The sequence below is a fragment of the Propithecus coquereli genome, unplaced genomic scaffold (assembly GCF_000956105.1).
Source record: "Propithecus coquereli isolate 6110/MARCELLA unplaced genomic scaffold, Pcoq_1.0 Scaffold426, whole genome shotgun sequence".
Classification (NCBI taxonomy): Eukaryota; Metazoa; Chordata; class Mammalia; order Primates; family Indriidae; genus Propithecus; species Propithecus coquereli.
In genome coordinates this window covers 812,736-819,003 of record NW_012150019.1, presented here as the reverse complement: position 1 = coordinate 819,003, position 6,268 = coordinate 812,736, and the positions used below count along the sequence as shown (strand labels likewise).

Genomic DNA, 6,268 nt, shown 5'->3' with positions numbered 1-6,268 from the left:
AAAATGCCGTGTTGGTATATGCAACAACATGGATGGATTTCACACACATAATGCTGAGCAAAATAAACCAGACACAAAAAGAGAATACTTTGTAGGCCAGGTGCAGCGGCTCACGCCTGTAATCCCAGCACTCTGGGAGGCTGAGGCGGGAGGATCGCTTGAGGTCAGGAGTTCGAGACCAGCCTGAGCAAGAGTGAGACCCCCCATCTCTACTAAAAATAGAAAAATTAGCCAGGTGTAGTGGTATGCGCCTGTAGTCCCAGCTACTTGGGAGACTGAGGCAGGAGAATCAATTGAGCCTAGGAGTCTGGGGTCGCAGCAAGCTATGATGACACCACTGCACTCTAGCCAGGATGACAGAGCGAGACTCTATCTCAAAACAAAACAAACAAACAAAAAGCCACTCTGAATAATGCCATTTATATGAGGTTCAAAAACAAGCAGAGCTAACCTTTGCTTTTGAAAGACAGGATAGAATTACTTTTAGGAATAGTACTGACGGAGAGGAGCCACAGGGGAGATTTCTGGAAATGTTTTGTATCTTGATCTGGATGGTGGTTAAACAGATGTATACATATTCAAAAATTCATTGAGCTGTACCTTTAAGATTTGTGCATTTCACTGTATGAAAGTTAAACTTAAAAAAAAAACCTTTAACAAACCATTACCCAATCTTGCACCCCCTCCAGCCACCATATATTTCTTTTCTCTACTTCATGGCCACAGTTATCAGTTGTTTGTCTGTACTTGGTGTTTCCATTTCTCCGTGGCCCATGCATGTCTCAGTCCACTACCACCTGGCTTCCCCATCCCCTTCAACCCACCAAACAGCTGTTCCTAAGGTCTTCCAGTGACCTCGGTGTCAGAGAATCTAAGGACCATTTGTCTTCATCTTACTTGACTTCTAAAAATCACTGGACACGCCTTCCATTTTAAATCATTCCATATCCATGCTGTCCAATATGATAGCCAGGAGGGATATGTGGCTCTTTAACGCCTGAAATGTGGTTAGAATGACTGAGGAATCAAGTTTTATTCAATACTTTTAAAAGCTCCCCAGATGATTATAATGTGCAGCAGAGTTAAGACCTCCTGCTCTAGTCCCCCACCCAGTGCTTTCATCCAGACTCATGACTTTAATTTCTAAACTATAAACTACTTTGTAAAACCAGCCGAATCATTCCTCCTAACTTCACAGCAATATATCTGCCTGCCTACTTGGCACCTTCTCTTGGGCACCTCAAATGCGACATGTTTGAAACCGAACCCCATCCCCTCCCAGCGTTCCCCATCACAGCTCAGGGCCCCACCATTCATCCAGCTTTAGAAACCAGAAACCTAACAGTCCATTCAATGCCACCATATTTTCTTGTAAACATCTCTTTCATGCATTTCCTTCTCTCCCTCTTACCATAGTTTAATCAAGCTACCATCCACCTCTGGCTTGACAACTGCAATTGCCTCCTGGCTGGTCCCTCTGCTTCTACTCCTGCCCTCTGCCATCTCACAAAGGCAACCAGGACGTCCTCCTTAAAACTCTTCAATATCTCCCTTCCAAACAGCCCTGTTGATATCATCTGGCCCCTGCTGACCTCTCCCACCTCATCTCCCATAACATTGTCCTCCCTCTCTCTCCTCCAGCCCCAGTGACCTTCTCTGAGCCCCTCATACACTTGTGCTCCTTGCCACCCCCAGACCTTTGTCTGTGCTGTTCCCTCCATGTGGAACGCTCTTCTCTCTTGGCCTTCTCATCCGTCAGCTCTCAGCCCCACAGCACTTCCTCAGGGCAGCTTTCCAGACCAGGTCAAGTCCCCCTATCACGTGACATCACAGCACCATGCGAGTCTCACTCACAGCATTTATAACAATTTGTGATCATGTATAAATCATACATGGTGAGATTGTTGTGTTATTTTATCGCCCACTTTCAGTCTTGCACACTGGACCGTAAGGTCCGCGGGGGCAGGCACGGCACCTGTTTGTTTTTTTTTTCTTGTCTGCTGTATCCTTGCATCTGGCACATAATAGATGCTCAGTAAATATTTATTGACTATATGAATGAATGAAAAGTCCAATTTAAGTCCAAGACTAGCATTAAGGCTGGAACCAAAGGCAGGACCAAGGTCAGGTCTAGGACCACGGACAGTGTCTGGGACTGGAAATTGGTTAGACACAGCAGCCAGGGCAGAGGCAGAGTCAGAGACCAGGCCAGGGTGGATCTTGGCAGGACCAAAGGGTACAAGCACTTTGGAAAACTGTTTGGCAGAATCTACTAAATTTACTAAAGCTGAACATATGTAAACTTTATGACCCCAAAATTCCACTCCTAGGAATATATCCAACATAGCAGTACTACTCATACTAGCCCCAAACTGGGAACTACCCAAAAGTCTCACATCAGTAGAATGGATTAAATAAATTGTGATTTATTCACACATTGGAATAGCTACAATTATACGCAGTAGTGTGGACGGATCTTATTAACAGGAAGCTGAGGAATGAAGCCAGACACGTAAGAGAATATGCTGCGTGATTCTATTTATGTGAAGTTTGAGGAGAAAGAGCGTTAATCTGCAGTGCTCCAAGTCAGAAGTGTGGTACTCTTGGGGAGCGGTGGTCAGAAGGGGTGTGGGGGAGTTCTGGGGTGCCGAGAGTACCTTGTTTCTTGATCTGGGCGATGGTTACCCAGTCGTGTGTGTGGAATTCCCTGAGGCAAGGATTGGGGAGCACAGACAGGCAAGGGTTTGAGAGGAAGGTAGCAGGGCACCCAGGGTGACATCGGAGGGAGGGTTACGGAGGCGCCGGTCAGGATTCAGCGCAGGCGAAGCTTGAGAGAGGTGTTGGCAGGTGCCCAGCTCTTCCAGACAAGAGAGGCTGGACAGAAAAGGAGGGCAGGGTGGGTGGTGGAAACGCTGACTGGTGAGGAGTGGGGGACGTGTCACTGGTGAGAAAGGAGGGGCGGTGACACACGCACACACACACCCAATACACACACATTTCCTGGCTTCCTACTCTTAAAATGCTCCTCTGGATCAGAGAAAAAGGAGTTTTCAGGGCTACTGGCCATCGCACTCTGCTGCCAGCCAGCGAGAGATGGGAGCTGGACACAGGCAAGAGTGTTTCCACACCGAGAAGCACCCCGCCCAGGAAAGCCCAGGCAGAGAGGCATGGCTGCAGAGCGCTGCCTTGCCTGTGCCCCCGGCCCTTCTCCCAGCTTGTGGTGTGGCCTCTGATAAAAGGTGCGCCCTGGCCTACCCTCAAATCCTGGCACCTGTGTCCAAGGCCATGCAAATCACCCCCACATCATAGGGTGCAAGCACACACACATATGTGTACTTGTGCTCATCCACAAATACAGACATGAACTCACCTGTACATAGGTACACAGGCACACACACACACGCACACAATCTCCCTTTCAGGTTTCCTCCACATCCAGCCATTGGGTGATGCCTAAGAAAGCTGATTTCTCATTGGCTCAGAGGGTAGCTGTGTGAGTCAATGAACTTAGCTGGAGTGAGGGAGGCCCTTCCCAAGTGGGGAGCACAGGATACCTGGCCCTATCCCCTGCCATACTTCCCCACACCCCTGGTGGCCTCTGGGAGCCGTCCAGTACCCCTCCAAACCACTGCATCCTGCAGCTTTCCCCGTGCGGTAGGGGGAAGGGGAGAGGGTCTTTGCAGCAGGAAGGGGCGAAGAGAGCCCACCAGCTTCCCTGGAAAGCTGATGTGACTGGTTGAGAAGAGAGAACAGGCACCCACAGATCACACCCCCAGAGCTTCTTTCCAAATCCCCCTCCCCTGCCCTGTCTCCACCCCCTCCAGCTCCCCTCTTTCAATTCTTGGAAGAATTCCACTCTTCTCTCAGAACCCGGCAAGCAAAGAATTTGGGTGTCTCTTGTGTCTCCCCCTCACCATCCCTGCTACTGCTATATCTGGGGCACCTTTCTGCAGTGTGTGTATGTTGGGGGGAGATGTGGCCTCACCCTCTTGGCACCCTCCCCACAATTGGAGGGCTGGCAGGCATGGGGGCATCTTCCCAAACTGTGACTCAGCTTCCCGGGTATTCAGTGTTGTGGCCAACTTTGACACTTTGCTCATCAGGGACTGTAGGTCCCATGGGGTGGGGAGAGAGGCTGGCTTCCATGAGGGATGTTCCAGAGATGGGGGGTTCTGGTCCCACCCCCATGCCTTCCTCTGACCCTCCTGCCACACCCTCAGTTGAATCTGGCAATGAGTGAAGGTAGAAGGATTCTAGAAGTGTGAGGGTCGGGAGAGAGTATGGAGGACTCCCAGATATTGGGCTGAAAACAGGTGGGAAGGGGGTGCCAGGGAGGGGCGAGTTGGGGGATTCAGATGCCCCTTATTCTGGGGGCTCACGGGCCGGGGGAATGGAAAAATTAAGAGAAAAGATTTCTGAACCCCGAATGTAAAAGGGTCAGTGGGTGTTGGGGGGCAGTGAGAGATAGGAAGGCAGGTTCTGGTCCTGCACCAAGTGCCCAGGACCGGAGCAGAAGGAAGTTTGAGGAATTGAGGCACTGGGTCCCCAGGGATTTGGAGGCAGGGCCGGTGGGGGAAAGGGGAGGAGGCTGGAGATCCGGGAAGCGGGGGCGGGCAGGGGGCCGGCGGGCAGCAGCTGTGCTGTTTCCGAGTTGCTTCCCAGTAGTTCCTCTCCGCTCCACTTCCAGTTGTTTCCAAGCCATTAAATTCTTTCCAGGCGAGATAAGGGGTTCGCCCGCCCTGCCCAGGGTGTGTCACATGTATTGGGGTGGGGAGGTTCAGACAGACAGAAGTAGGGGGAGCCTAGAAAGGGGACGGAGTGAAGACAGAATCCCTGTGCCCCTAGGGGCAACTCTCAGCCATCCCAGCCCTGCTGAACCGTGAGTCATGGGTGCAGAGCTCTGGCCAAGAACAAGTTCTAGGATCCTCTCTGTAGGCTCCGTGCCCGACCTGAGCGTCCTGACTTTGCCCCGTTTCAGCATTTCCTAAAGAGAACCCCCAGACCTCCCTTCCAGACCTCTCTTCCTGCAACTCCCGTGCTGCCACCTGGGGAGTCCCCATCCGGATGCCCAGGGAAGCTCCCTGAAGCTCCCTTTGGCACCTCCCGGAGCCCTGGCTCAGCTGCTCCAATCCCAGTGCTCGAGACTCCACCAGCACTTTCCTCCCGGGGTTCAGCTGGCCACCACCTCAGCCCCCCAGCTCCGCACCTCACCTCACCGATGACCCACAACCGCCACCCGCTGCTTCCACCACCTGACTCCTGGAGTCCCTACGTTTGTTCTCAGCCTCTTAGGTGTCTGCATCCCATCCAAACCCTGGCGCGCAGACACACACACTGCCCCGTCCACCCAGATACACCTTCCGCAGGGCGTCTGGTCCCCAGTGCATGCTCCTGTTTCCTCTGTCCAGAACAGAAGAAAGTCCCTGCCCTGGGAAGCACTCCTGAGAACTCTCCTGCCACACTTTAACCCAGGGTCGGGGGATCAGAGAGAAACAGAAACCCCTTGCCTCTTCCTCCTCCTCCATCTGGGTCTCCCCAGAGCTCTGTTTCTTACCTGGGCAACCGGTGGCTGCAGTGCCTCTGCACCTGCTCTGTCCCCAATCTCGGGAGGGGGGTGTCTCAGGGCAGGGCAGGGTGGGTCCCCTTGGCAGCCCTTGGGTCCCTTGGAGGTCCCTCTTGCTCGTCCCCTGCAACAGGGGTTCAATGAGCCACGACCAACCGACTGTTGATCTCGGCAGGCAGCGACAGTGAGGAGGGAGTCTGCAGCCAGCAAGGGGAGGAGAAGGGGAGGACCAGCATGAGGTCAGGGAGGGGAGTGGAGATAGGGCAGGTCCTCCTACCGCTCCCAGGCCCTCCCCCATGCCACCCCTCCTCTCCTCCTGCCATGGCTGCAGCCCCTCCCTGTCTGTCTAGCATCACCAAGTCCTACCATAACCTAATCTCACCTCTCCATCCCTGGTCTCACTTCCCGTGTCCTTTCCCTGTCCCGTTTTTAACTCCCACCCTAACTTTTGCCCAACTTGACATTCCCTATCCTTCCTGCCATTTGTCTTTTCCCCACCATTTCCCCACCTGTTGCCCCTCCTCTCCGACCCCAGTGTTCTGTTGTCTGCCTACATCCCTCCTCATGGCCAGCCCCTCCCGCTCCCCTCCCACCTCTTCCCAGCCGCTGCTCTAGCTGGATCTCAGATCTCAGATCTCAGGGGATCGCCCCAGATCCATTGCTCAGTGCTGGCTCCTTCATCCTCCCACCAGTTCTCCCCTGGCA

General features: G+C 53.0%; 1 protein-coding gene across 1 annotated transcript in view; it reads right to left on the bottom strand.

Moving 5' to 3' along the window:
* The window catches only part of TNXB (tenascin XB), a 64,377-nt gene extending 58,742 nt beyond the window's left edge, over positions 1-5,635 (bottom strand). The window contains exon 1 of the mRNA XM_012653640.1: positions 5,555-5,635. The gene's annotated coding sequence lies outside the window, so the exon portion shown is untranslated. The remainder of the gene's footprint in view (positions 1-5,554) is intronic.
* Between the last annotated feature and the right edge of the window lie 633 nt (positions 5,636-6,268).